Consider the following 15,146-nt stretch of genomic DNA (forward strand, 5'->3'; position numbering starts at 1 on the left):
CAACTCTACACGCACAGTAACCCCAGACTTCTACCTATATGAAGAGCAGAGCTTCTTCGCCAAGCATAAAAGGAAAGTCTACACCAATGACATCATTAAAGAGAGAGGAGATTCTGTTACGGCTTCTACAAGACAGACTGTGACCAAAGTGCTGACTATCCCTCCACAACTCCCTGTCTCCCTCCTAGACTGCTCCATACTGAAGTTAGAGTACAGACTGAAGGTATATTGTGATGAGATACACACATATAATGAAAGCACAAGACCAGCTAAATTATGAATACAGGGATGCAGAGTAGGAGAGGAAAGAGCGTTTTCATCTCATAAAAAACACACACACAAAAGATATGGATAAAGCAGTCACTTTGCATGTGAAAACTATGCTGTAATTAAACATTTGGGCAACTAAGTGTACATTCATATATTTTCTGTATTTGTAGGTCACTCTTGACATCCCAATGGCCAAAGACCCAGAGGTTAAACTGCCCCTGGTTATCCTCCTGGACAAATCAAAAGCAGCTGAGGAACGGCAGCAGGAATACAGCTGGTCTAAATGAGTTCTCACCTTCTCTTAAAGACATGCTCCAGAACATTGGCGACTACTTAGTATTTTTTAAACCTCCAACTTTGGGCTGGCTGTGTCAATGTGTAGTTCATACATGCATAATCTATGAGCAGGGTTGGGGAGTAACGGATTACATGTAATCTATTACATGTAACTGATTACAAAAAAACTGTAACTGTAAAAATGTATGCACTCACTAAACTGTAAGTCGCTCTGGATAAGAGCGTCTGCTAAATGACTAAAATGTAAATGTTACGGTACCAGCAAAAATATTGTAATCAGATTACAAATACTTTTTTTTTAAACCCAATGATTACTTCTAGGATATTCATTCAGAAACTATGTTTGCGTGAGGATCCTAATAAAATGCTAAAATACTGAAATGGCGCGACTGCTGTTGTCATCCAAAGATTATACATCCTACTTGAATAAACACTTGGAGGAAAGGACGACAAAAGCAGAACTTTTGTGAAACATCACAGTACAGTTGAAAAATATATGGCAAATAGAAATCCCAAATGGATGGTGTTAAGAGATAGATGGGAGGGGTTGAATGGAGCTGAAGGTTGGGACTAATAACAACAAGATAACTAACGTAAAACATACTGTGTCCACAATAAGTATATAGGTTATAGGTTAAGAACTTTTGTGAAAGAGCACAGTTTGAAAGATATGGCATATAGAAGCAAACCGGATGGACATCATAAAAATGATCGGAGAGGTTGAGGGTAGAGGAAGTTCAGGAGTAAAAACAAACAAAATATAACTATTGTAAAACTGACTGTGTCCATAAAATGTATATAGTATGTATAAGCTGGAAGTAGAGGCCTAAGCGTTGTTGTTCACTAGTTTACTCCAATTAGGGGAGGGGTGGTGGGGTTGGAAAGTAATAAAGGAAAATATATATTTTTAAAGGATATGCATATATATTAATTTATATATATGTACAGTGGGGAAAAAAAGTATTTAGTCAGCCACCAATTGTGCAAGTTCTCCCACTTAAAAAGATGAGAGAGGCCTCTAATTTTCATCATAGGTACACGTCAACTATGACAGACAAAATGAGAAAAGTATTTCCAGAAAATCACATTGCAGGATTTTTAATGAATTTATTTGCAAATTATGGTGGAAAATAAGTATTTGGTCAATAACAAAAGTTTCTCAATACTTTGTTATATACCCTTTGTTGGCAATGACACAGGTCAAACGTTTTCTGTAAGTCTTCACAAGGTTTTCACACACTGTTGCTGGTATTTTGGCCCATTCCTCCATGCAGATCTCCTCTAGAGGAGTGATGTTTTGGGGCTGTCGCTGGGCAACACAGACTTTCAACTCCCTCCAAAGATTTTCTATGGGGTTGAGATCTGGAGACTGGCTAGGCCACTCCAGGACCTTGAAATGCTTCTTACGAAGCCACTCCTTCGTTGCCCGGGCGGTGTGTTTGGGATCATTGTCATGCTGAAAGACCCAGCCACGTTTCATCTTCAATGCCCTTGCTGATGGAAGGAGGTTTTCACTCAAAATCTCACGATACATGGCCCCATTCATTCTTTCCTTTACACGGATCAGTCGTCCTGGTCCCTTTGCAGAAAAACAGCCCCAAAGCATGATGTTTCCACCCCCATGCTTCACAGTAGGTATGGTGTTCTTTGGATGCAACTCAGCATTCTTTGTCCTCCAAACACGACGAGTTGAGTTTTTTACTAAAAAGTTCTATTTTGGTTTCATCTGACCATATGACATTCTCCCAATCCTCTTCTGGATCATCCAAATGCACTCTAGCAAACTTCAGACGGGCCTGGACATGTACTGGCTTAAGCAGGGGACATGTCTGGCACTGCAGGATTTGGGTCCCTGGCGCGTAGTGTGTTACTGATGGTAGGCTTTGTTATTTTGGTCCCAGCTCTCTGCAGGTCATTCACTAGGTCCCCCCGTGTGGTTCTGGGATTTTTGCTCACCGTTCTTGTGATCATTTTGACCCCACGGGGTGAGATCTTGCGTGGAGCCCCAGATCGAGGGAGATTATCAGTGGTCTTGTATGTCTTCCATTTCCTAATAATTGCTCCCACAGTTGATTTCTTCAAACCAAGCTGCTTACCTATTGCAGATTCAGTCTTCCCAGCCTGGTGCAGGTCTACAATTTTGTTTCTGGTGTCCTTTGACAGCTCTTTGGTCTTGGCCATAGTGGAGTTTGGAGTGTGACTGTTTGAGGTTGTGAACAGGTGTCTTTTATACTGATAACAAGTTCAAGGTCTGCCATGAGAGGTGACTGTGTAGTTCCCCTAAGGAAAAGCACCTTTAGTAAATCTGCTTTTTCTGTGAGAGCTTCCCATGTCTGGAATACACTGCCATCAGACACACACAACTGCACCACATATCACACTTTCACAAAATGCTTGAAGACATGGCTAAAGGTCAATCAGATTTGTGAACATGGTCCCTAGCTGTGTGTTGCCGCTTTCCATGTCTGTTGTCTGTAACTTGTGAGGTGTGGAAACATTTTGTTGCTTTTATGAATTTTGTCTTGCTGCTTTTTGTTCTATGTTGCTCGGTCTGTATGCTACGTCTTGCTTGTCCTATGTTGCTATGTCTGTATGCTATGTCTTGTTCTATGTTGTTATTGTCCATATTGTAATTGTTTTTAATAACCTGCCCAGGGACTGCGGTTGAAAATTAGCCGGCTGGCTAAAACCGGCACTTTTACTGAAACGTTGATTAATGTGCACTGTCCCTGTAAAAATAAACTCAAACTCAACTCAACTCAAACAGGTGCCATTAATACAGGTGACGAGTGGAGGACAGAGGAGCCTCTTAAATAAGAAGTTACAGGTCTGTGAGAGCCAGAAATCTTGCTTGTTTGTAGGTGACCAAATACTTATTTTCCACCATAATTTGCAAATAAATTCATAAAAAATCCTACAATGTGATTTTTCTTGATTTTTTTCCTCAATTTGTCTGTCATAGTTGACGTGTACCTATGATGAAAATTACAGGCCTCTCTCATCTTTTTTAAGTGGGAGAACTTGTACAATTGGTGGCTGACTAAATACTTTTTTCCCCCACTGTATGTATGTGTATGTATGTATATGTATATATATTTATCTATGTATTAGCGAAAAAAATATATGGGGGATTGGAAGTGATGCAGACAATTATATTGATGGAAGCTACAATATATCTGCAATATTAAAGCTGATCTATCCCCCCCCAAAAAAAAGGGCAGACAACAGTGGTGTAGCCTACGGGCGATACGAATATTACTTATTATTGATATCTACACAGCACAATGATGTGACTCACACTACTGCTCTCTCATTTAGCTATTTGCTCCTTATGGATTGTGGTTGTTATGGTCGGCTGTTCACAAATGTAGACTGAGTGTACAAAACATTAGGAAAACCTGCTCTTTCCATGACATAGACTGACCAGGTGAATCCAGGTGAAAGCTATGATCCCTTATTGATGTCGCCTGTTAAATCCACTTCAATCAGTGTATATGAAGGAGCGGATCAGGCTAAAGAAGGATTTTGATGCTTTGAGACAATTGAGACATGGATTGTGTATGTGTGCCATTCAGACGGTGAATGGCCAAGAAAAAATATTTAAGTGCCTTTGAACGGGGTATGGTAGTAGATGCCAGGAGCACCAGTTTGAGTGTGTCAAGAACTGCAATGGTGCTGGGTTTTTCACGCTCAGCAGTTTCCCGTGTGTATGAAGAATGGTCCACCACCCAAAGGACATCCATCCAACGGCAGGCCAGTGGTCGAAAACGGGTCATTGATGAAAGAGGACAAAGGAGGCTGACACGAATTGTACAGCGCAACAGACGGGCTACAGTTAAGTCAACTGACAGTCCAGTACAACATTGTTGTCCAAAGACCCATAAAAGAATGAAGAACTCATCGTACCTTGACACAAATGAGGTATGGCAGCCAACGACCTTAAAGAGTTCCACTTCTTTCAGCAAAAAACAAGAAACTGTGGTTGCAGTGGACTAAGGAACTAAAACACTGGACACTGGAGAATTGGAAAAACATGACCTGGTCTGATGAATCCCAGTTACTGCTGTTTCATGCTGATGGGATGACTAGGGTATGGAGAAAACCACATGAGTACATGCATGGTGGTGTGATGGTGTGGGTTGTGTTTTCATGGCACACATTGGGCCCATTGATAAAAGTGGAGCAGTGTTTGAATGCCACAGGATATCAGAACATCATTACCAATCAGGAATAGCCCTTCATGGCAGCAGTGTATCCATCTGCAAATAGATTTTTTCAGCAGGATAATGCCCCATGCCACAAGGATAGGATTGTCCAGGAATGGTTACACGAACATGATAGTGAATTCAGCTTTTTGATAGTGGCCTGCCCAGTCACCAGATCCAATTGAGCATCTGTGGGATGATATGGAACGAGCTTTTCGGAGTAGAGATCCACTACCAGCCAACTTGACACAACTGTGGGAAGCATTGGAGTCAACATGGGCCAGTATCCCTGTGGAATGCTTTCGACACCTTGTAGAGTCCATGCCCCAACGAATTGAGGCTATTCTGAGGGTAAAAGGGCGTGCAACTCAATATTAGCAAGCTATTCCTAATGTTTTGTACACTCAGTGTTTATGTGTAATTTAACCCAATAATGGTTTAATTGAAGAAGTTTAAGCTGCCTATCAATCATTGTTTTTGCGACCAGTGGATAGACTGTGCTCTTGCAGCAGCTGCATAGTGCGGATCCCAGCCCATGGAATAAAAGTTTGAGGGAGTTCCTCCCTTCTAAACTCTTCTGTGGTATTGTGCAAAAACTGTCAAAAACAAGTTTAATTTAAGAAGGCCACGAGTGGGGCTTTTATTGCTCAAGTGTCTTCTTTTTAAAAATCCCATAACCATGTGTGTGAGGTGTATACTTTATTTTCAACTACCAAGAAACACTCTGTGTGAACCTAATTTAGCCCACTGCAGTAAATTAAACAGCTGCAAATGATCAAGATATCAAAGTGTCACCAACAAAAACGTAAACAATAGGCCTATAGCAGATGCAGCATATGGCATTCATTTTTCACATGCAAATAGCACTTTTCGGTAGTGCTCAAAGCATACCATTCCATGAGAGCAGCATTTATTTTTCAACTCGAAACAATGAGCCCAATCAGTCCTCCAAGTCCTTCGTTTTTGGGTTATGCTCAGGTAAAACAATTTGGCTAATCTATATTTCCATGTCCTATTCTTGAAGATCAAGGGGTATTTTTATTTTTTTAAACATTTTTAGCAGATGCTCTTGTCTAGAGCAACTAGCTTTAAGTGCCTTGCTCAAGGGCACATCGACAGATTTTTCACCTAGTCAGCTCGGGGATTCGAACTAGCAACCTTTCGGTTACCGGCCCAAAGTTATTTACCGCTAGCCTACCTGCCACCTATTAAATGAATTGGAATGACTGGAAATCTGTCAGACTTGGTTTTTTATGTAAAGATATAGCCTAGTCGTATTATTATCTGAATTGTAGTAGAATGCAATGGTTTAGAAGAAGCCTACATAACTCATAAAGTAAAATACAACATCCATTTATGGCCAGCTATGTAAACTCTAACATTGATTTATTCTGCAATATATGTTGTTCAATTGGGAATATTCATTTTTGTCTTCTTCTAATGTCTCTTAAGGGGAAAGTCATCTAAAAGTAACTGAAAGTAATCAGATTATGTTACTAAATTTGGGTAATCCAAAAGTTACATGACTGATTACAATTTTGGACAGGTAACTAGTAACTGTAACAGATTACATTTAAAAAGTAACCTACTGAATCCTGTCTATGAGCAGAATTATTGTCTTACCTAAATTAGCCACAAAATCCCTAGTTTTTCTGGAAGTTCTGTTTTTCTGGAAGCTGTGCTGTGCCATTTTCCCTAAATTTTAGGGCCAGCCCCCTAGCAATTCAATTTCTAGCCAATGAGCTTCAGCGTTCACCATTTTAGTGACAGCTAGCAAGATGCACACACAACAGAGAGAAAGAGAGAGAGCAATGACGTGGTCCACATATCTGATCATTTGTGACATAGTATGCAATTTTCTGGGACCACTTTTGGCTTGTGAGCGCTACATTCAGAACTACTGGCTAGAAAGTATATAAAATAATGGAGAATCTCTTTAAGATATTGTGTGAGAAAACAACAACAGGACTTCACACCCTTGATAAATAATTGAATCAGGTGTTAGTGCTTGTCAGGAACGAAAGCCTGCATGCCCTGTTGGTTCAAAGGACCAGAGCTGAAACAGAAGGACAAATTCATATAAACATTTGTGAATGGTTATAAAGTTGTTCAGATTCTGGAAAAATACAAGGAAATATTCAAGCTACCTCACTTTGACCAACAGAGTTGCATGTGTTGTCTACTGTATATCTCTCAAATAAATAAAATAACACTTTACTTTACTAACGTCTCATTGGTTATGAACAACAGTGACTTTACTCACTGCATGTATCTCTTAAAACACATACCAGACCAGTTTACAAACTAACAGTAACAATCATAACAAAACAGATGGCAGACAAGCATGTGATAATGAAACCAGTAGGTTTCCATGGACTACTTCCATGGAGGAGGAACATCATGCAGATAGGATAGTGAGGTGTAAAACTGGTTTATCCCTTTTTATAAAACGGGTGGGTCTAATCCTGAATGCTGATTGGTTAAAACCACATTCCAGCCAGTGTCTATTCCACAAGTTACCACCAGCTAAATCTATGATGTTAAAATGACTATTTACTCTGTTCCATCTCCACTGTCTCATCAGCCCAGCTAGGCAATTTATAAACTTGAGCTCTACTATAAAAAGCATCTAGACAATATCTCACATTTCTTTTAGACTAACATTTAGTTTTCAACAGCAGAGATTTGTATAAACCTTGCTGTCTGTCTCTCTGACATTTGCAACATTGTTTCAATATTCAAATGGTAATGAACGTGTCGGGAGTCGGGACGAGACAGACAGGCAGGCAGGCAGCGTTTCTCAGCCAGTCGAAATCATGAATCAGCTGGCATCGTTTTTATGGATATGTACAAAGAAATGTCAATTGAAAAAAGGTCAAACGAAACGAAGTGCAGCTAGTTTGCAGTCTTTCCAGCTTCAGTTTGAAGTGTTAGCTGTGTTGTTGGCTAGCTCCTCTGAAGAACAGTGTCCTGACGAGAGAGCACATTTTCTATGCCAGGTCGAAATTGCGCCTCATTAACTCATTGTTATGGATGTATCCAAATAAATGTCACTAGAAAACAGCTTAAACAAATGCAAATACAGCTACTGTTGTTATTCTGGCTGCACTGTTGACGTGACTGTAAGTTAGCCGTAGTTTGCTAGCTAGCAAGCAAGGGATAAGAACGTTGCCAGCCAGAATGGCAATGGAACATTTACAACGAACGACGAGGTCGCGTCCATAGATACAGAACAAAAAGACTGTACGAAGAGTCGGTTCTCTGGCAACCGAACCGATAAAACGAACGACCAGCCGGCTTGGGTATCAACCCTAAATTTGTGTCGGGACTATATCTTGTGGAAGGATGAAATATCATGAATAAATTCATCAAAATAAAGTTTTTCATGAAAATATGTCAATCATTATTTGAATATGTTGGTAACCCGTTGGTGTTTGGAGGATATATTGGCACAGGTGTTGTTAGGCCCGAGACAAAGTCGAAAACACTGCCTTCTCTGGCATTATCACTTAAATATACCACGGCATTGTTGAATACTCCTTTCTGATTGGCTTGAAGGGCATTCTAGAGCGTGCATTATTTCCCTATAATGCACAGTATATTTGCACAGTAGAATTCAATGGCTATAGATAATTTTTACATGTTTTGTTTGAGCTGCTTTTGAAAGCAAAAGTCGAATTGAAAACAGTATTGATATTGTTTAATTCGATTTTCATAATAGCAAGCTAGGACTGATGGTTTGGTTAGCTAAACTAGCAAGTCTGTTTGTTTGGTTACCATGGCAACCACTGTAGCTATCCAGTAAACTTGCTAGCTACTTCAGTGGACATTGAACACATTTATATCAGCAAATGAACACATTTCTAGTGGCAAATGTGTTAAATTAAAGCCATGTTATAAAAGGGATATTCATCCTTGGATGTATCCAAGGAGACCATAGTCAAGTCTCTTGTTGTCAAGGCAATAGGTAAAGCCAAGGTGGAATGGAACAAACATCAAAATAAATATACTAAGGAGTTCAGTAGCAAGAAGGAATACTTCAGTCTTGAGCAAATATTGTTGCAGGAAGGGGAAATGGATGGTGTGTGTAATGGCAGCCTACCTCTTATTTGGTTTACTTTCATAAATAGTAAATAATCAGAAATTAACAATCAAATTTATGATGGTATTTTGTGCCTACTATGGTGAGATGTGATGAGATTTTTCTTGAGATTTTGATCAGGATGTACCATGTTAAGATGGTAATACAACATGTGAATACATTTAATGTATTCACTGTTTTCCAGGCTTTGAAATCATTCGTCCTGGGCGACGTGTACCCTTTTACCTTCCAGATTCATTAGTCCTGGGCGACGAGTAACCTTTTACATTCCAGATTCATTAGTCCTGGGCGACATGTGTACCCTTTTACCTTCCAGATCCCAACTGAGTAAGTGTTCCATCCATCAAATGATGTGTAGGTATTTAGAAACATTTCATACACAATGTGTTTTAACAGAATAAAAACTTTTTTTACTGTAATTGTCACACCCTGGCCTTAGTTATCTTTGTTTTCATTAATATTTTAGTTAGGTCAGGGTGTGACATGGTGAAGTATGTGTTTTGGTTTGTCTAGGGGTTTGTAGGTTTAATGGGGTAATCTCTTGTCTAGGTGTTTGTATGTTGATGGCTGCCTAGATTGGTTCTCAATTGGAGACAGCTGTGGTTTATTGTCTCTAATTGGGAGCCATATTTAAGGCAGCCATGGGCATCATGTGTTTGGGGGGTAATTGTCTATGTTGTACGTTTGTTGCTGGTCTGTGCACTTACGTTATTTAGCTTCACGGTCGTTTGTTGTTTTGTAAGTTTTGGATAGTGTTCGGTTTCGTGTTTTCTCTCTTCCAAAATAAAGAGATGTATTTTGCACACGCTGCGCCTTGGTCCAATATCTCACAAGAAGACGATCGTGACAGTAATAGTGGTTGACTGAATATTATGTTATGTTTTTTCATCTCAGAAAAATGCCTTCATCTTATGTGGCAAAATTTGGCAAAATCACCTACAGTTTGAAGACAAAGTTGACAAGGTCAATGAGGATGACAAGCAAAGTCAAAGTTGAGTTCACCTTTCTGTCCAAGTCTGATATGATCGTTCCAGGACTGAGGGTATGGTGTTGATTTTAATCAATGGACTTGTTTCTGTTTCTCTCACACAAAGGTGTGTTTATACCAGGAACACCCACAACTGGCAGTGGCATTACAAGAGATGTTATCATAACAATCTACTTTGTGCCTCATATCATCTAGGAACCTCCTAGACTGACCGATACTGAAGTTACACACTTAAGGTATATTATATATAATGGCGCCGGAGGGGATGGATGCCGTTTTACGGGCTCCTAACCAACTGTGCTATTTTGTTTGTTTTTTCACATTGTTTATAACTTATTTTTTAACTTATTTTGTACATAATGTTGCTGCTACCGTCTCTTATGACTGAAAATAGCTTCTGGACATCAGAACAGCAATTACTCATCTCGAACTGGATGAATAATTTTTTTTAACGAGTTCGACATGAAGTATATACTGCTTTCTCGAGACCAGGCCCAAATCCCAGTCATTTGCGTGAAGAAAAGACTGAGAAAAAGGGGGCGGAGGTCGGGCTGCCTTCTGAGAATTCGTAGGTCGAGTGAGTAAACCTCCACTACCATACGTACTATTGGCAAACGTGCAATCATTGGAAAATAAACTGGATGATCTACGATTAACACTATCCTACCAATGGGACATTAAAAGCTGTAATATCTTATGTTTCACTGAGTCGTGGCTGAATGACGACACAGATAATATAGAGCTGGCTGGGTTTTCCGTGCATCGGCAGGACAGAGAAGCTACGTCTGGTAAGACGAGGGGCGGGGGTGTGTGTCTATTTGTAAATAACAGCTGGTGCCCGATGTCTAATGTTAAAGAAGTCTTGAGGTATTGTTCGCCTGAGGTAGAGTACCTTATGATAAGCTGTAGACCACACTATCTACCAAGAGACTTCTCATCTATATTATTCGTAGCCGTCTATTTAATACCACAAACCGATGCTGGCACTAAGACCGTACTCAACGAGCTGTATAAGGCCATAAGCAAACAAGAAAATGCTCATCCAGAAGCGGCGCTCCTAGTGGCCGGGGACTTTAATGCAGGCGAACTTAAATCATTTTACCTAATTTCAACCAGCATGTTAAATGTGCAACCAGAGGAAAATAAATTCTAGACCACCTTTACTCCACACACAGAGACACATACAAAGCTCTCCCTTGCCCTCCATTTGGCAAATCTGACCATAATTCTATCCTACTGATTCCTGCTTACAATAAAAAACTAAAGCAGGAAGTACCAGTGACTCGCTCAATACGGAAGTGGTCAGATTATGCGGATGCTACGCTACAAGACTGTTTTGCTAGTACAGACTGGAATATGTTCCGGGATTCATCTAATGGCATTGAGGAGTATACCATGTCAGTCGCTGGCTTCATCAACAAGTGGACCGACAACGTCGTCCTCACAGTGACCGTACGTACATATCCCAACCAGAAGCCATGGATTACAGGCAACATCCGCACCGAGATAAAGGCTAGAGCTGCCGCTTTCAAGGAGCGGGACACTAATCTGGACGCTTATAAGAAATCCCGCTACGCCCTCAGACAAACCATCAAACAGGCAAAGCGTCAAATACATGACTAAGATTGAATCCTACTATACCGGCTCTGACGATCGTCGGATGTGGCAGGGCTTGCAAACTATTACGGACTACAAAGGGAAACCCAGCCGCGAGCTGCCCAGTGACGCGAGCCTACCAGACGAGCTAAATGCCTTTGATGCTCACTTCGAGGAAAGCAACACTGAAGTATGCATGAGAGCACCAGCTCTTCCGGACGACTGTGTGATCATGCTCTCGGTAGCCGATGTGAGCAAGACCTGTAAATAGGTCAACATTCACAAGGCCGCGGGGCCAGACGAATTAACAGGACGTGTCCTCAAAGCATGCGCGGACCAACTGGCAAGTGTCTTCACTGACATTTTCAACCTCTCCCTGACCGAGTCTGTAATACCTACATGTTTCAAGCAGACCACCATAGTCCCTGTGCCCAAGGAAGCGAAGGTAACCTTCCTAAATGTTTTCCGCCCCGTAGCACTCACGTCGGTAGCCATGAAGTGCTTTGAAAAGCTGGTCATGGCTCACATCAACACCATCATCCCGGAAACCCTAGACCCACTCCAATTCGCATACTGCCCCAACAGACCCACAGATGACGCAATCTCAATCGCACTCCACACTGCCCTTTCCCACCTGGACAAAAGGAACACCTATGTGAGAATGCTGTTCATTGACTACAGCTCAGCATTCAACACCATAGTGCCCACAAAGCTCATCACTAAGCTAAGGACTCTGGGACTAAACACCTCCCTCTGCAACTGGATCCTGGACTTCCTGACGGGCCGCTCCCCCAAGTGGTAAGGGTAGGCAACAACACATCTGCCACGCTGATCCTCAACACTGGGGCCCCTCAGGGGTGCATGCTTAGTCCCCTCCTGTACTCCCTGTACACCCACGACTGCGTGGCCAAACACAACTCCAACACCATCATTGAGTATGCTGACGACACAACAGTGGTAGGCCTGATCACCGACAATGATGAGACAGCCTATAGGGTGGAGGTCAGAGTCCTGGCAGTGTGGTGCCAGGACAACAACCTCTCCCTCAATGTGAGGAAGACAAAGGAGCTGATCACGGACTACAGGAAAAGGCGGGCTGAACAGGCCCCAATTCACATCGACGGGGCTGTAGTGGAGCGGGTAGAGAGTTTCAAGGTCCTTTGTGTTCACATCACCAACAAACTATCATGGTCCAAGACAGTCGTGAAGAGGGCACAACAACACATTTTCCTCCTCAGGAGACTGAAAAGATTTGGCATGGGTCCCCAGATCCTCAAAAAGTTCTACAGCTGCACCATCGAGAGCTTCCTGACCGGTTGCATTACCGCCTGGTATGGCAACTGCTCGGCATCTGACCGTATTGCGCTACAGAGGGTAGTGCGTACGGCCCAGTACATCACTGGGGCCAAGCTTCCTGCCATCCAGGACCTATATACTAGGTGGTGTCAGAGGAAGGATTGTCAAAGACTCCAGTCCCCCAAATCATAGACTGTTCTCTCTGCTACTGGACGGCAAGCGGTACCGGAGTGCCAAGTCTAGCACCAAAAGGCTCCTTAACAGCTTCTATCCCCCAAGCCATAAGACTGCTGAACAATTAATAAAATGGCCTCCCGGACTATTTACATTGACACCCCCTCCCCCCTTTTGTTTTTACATTGCTGCTACTCGCTGTTTATTATCTGTGCATAGTCACTTTACCCCTACCTATATGTACAAATTACCTCGACTAACCTGTACCCCTGCACATTGACTCGGAACCGGTACCCCCTGTACATAGCCTCGTTATTGTTATTTTATTGTGTTAAATTTTTATTTTTATTGAATTTTTTATTTTAGTTTATTTAGTAAATATTTTCTTAACTCTTTCTTGAACTGCATTGTTGGTTAAGGGCTTGTAAGTAAACATTTTACGGTAAGGTCTACACCTGTTGTATTCGGCGCATGTGACAAATACAATGTGATTTGATTTGATTTGATGATGAGTTTTAGGCTCTGAATGCAGTGGAAAAGTAGGAAAGAGCATTATTTGATGCTGCTTAGGTGATGTGACATTCTTTCACATGAACTTCTCCATATACGTGTGATAACAGTGATGAGAGTAGTAATGTGATCTAGCACCACCATGCTTGAGTGTACCCAAGCATTTTCAAGTGATCAGACAGCAGACCGACCGATTTTGCAGCAGCACCTCTTGTGTTTTGTTGAATTCAAATAACTTTTTAGTGCACCACTTTGAATAATGTTAGAGAAAGAGGGCATGTTTTGTGCTTTTGTGTGAAGGGAATGCAATGCAATTCTCATAAAAACGTATTTAGTAATTCACTGTGTAAATTACACCATTATGAGATCTTTGAGTAACCTGCAAATCAATGTCTCAAATATCAACTCAGTATACATTAATCTCTCTATTCTCTACTCCATTAAGGTCAATGTTGACGCCCAATGGCCAAAGACCCAGAGGTTAAACTGCCCCTGGTTATCCTCCTGGACAAATTAAAAGCAGCTGAGAATGGCAGAAAGAATGTCCTCCTATAAGATTCTGTGTGAAAACAGTGTTGTTCAGTCCTGGTCCTTGATGCCCATAGGATGTAAGACACTAGCTGGTGGTCTGTGCCTGTATCCATAAAACATCTCAGAATAGGAGTACTAACCTAGGATCTGTTCTCCCTTTTAGATCATTATGGACAGAGATTATTATGGACAGGAAGGACCTGATCCTAGATCAGCACTCCTACTATGAGCTGCTTTGTGGATACGGGCCCAGTTTCCCAGAATCTCTGTTGTTTTGAAACACTGTCTGTCACTGTCACAATGTCTGTAATTATGTTATTCTGTCACATGTATCAGTTATTTCCCAACTCTTGAGTTTAACTTAATCTGTTTTTCCACATTTGTTCCTTATGACACAATATCTGCTTGTCACGGATCTTTCAGTTACAGTACAAAATTGTTGACTGTGGTGTGAAGGAAGACGCTTGGACCTTCTTTTTTGATATTTTCAGTGGTATTGTTAACAAACACGCCCCCATAAATAAAAAGAGAATTGGGCCCTGTGTAGCTCAGTTGGTAGAGCATGGCGCTTGCAACGCAGGGTTGTGGGTTTGATTCCCACGGGGGGCCAGTATAAAAAATAAATTTAAAAAATGTATGCACTCACTAACTGTAAGTCGCTCTGGATAAGAGCGTCTGCTAAATGACTTAAATGTAAAATTTAAAACAGGTTCAGCCCCTGGCTCGACCGTGATCTGGCAGTTACTCCACCTCAAGAATTCAATTTAGCGAAAGGCTCGGCACATGCATATAATGGCTGACTGGCTTTCGTTCAGGCAAATGAGAAATAAGTGCACTCAGCCTATCCGTAAGGCCAAAGTTAGTTACTTTAAGGAGCAGTTATCTCGCTTTGGGTCTAACTGCAAGAAGTTCTGGAAAACGGTTAAAGACCTGGAAAATAAGCCCTCCTCCTCACAGCTGTCCATGTCCCTTAATGTTGATGATGTGGTTGTTACTGACAAGGAGCACATGGCTGAGCTCTTTAATCGCCACTTCATTAAGCCAGGATTCCTATTTGACTCAGCCATGCCTCATTGCCCGTCCAACATTTCCTCATCTCCCACCCCTTCTAATGCGACTAGCCCCGATGCTCCTCCCTCTTTTTCCCCTGCCCCGCTACAAAGTTTCTCCCTGCAGG

This window comes from Coregonus clupeaformis, chromosome 16 (genome assembly GCF_020615455.1).
Source record: "Coregonus clupeaformis isolate EN_2021a chromosome 16, ASM2061545v1, whole genome shotgun sequence".
Taxonomy (NCBI): domain Eukaryota; kingdom Metazoa; phylum Chordata; class Actinopteri; order Salmoniformes; family Salmonidae; genus Coregonus; species Coregonus clupeaformis.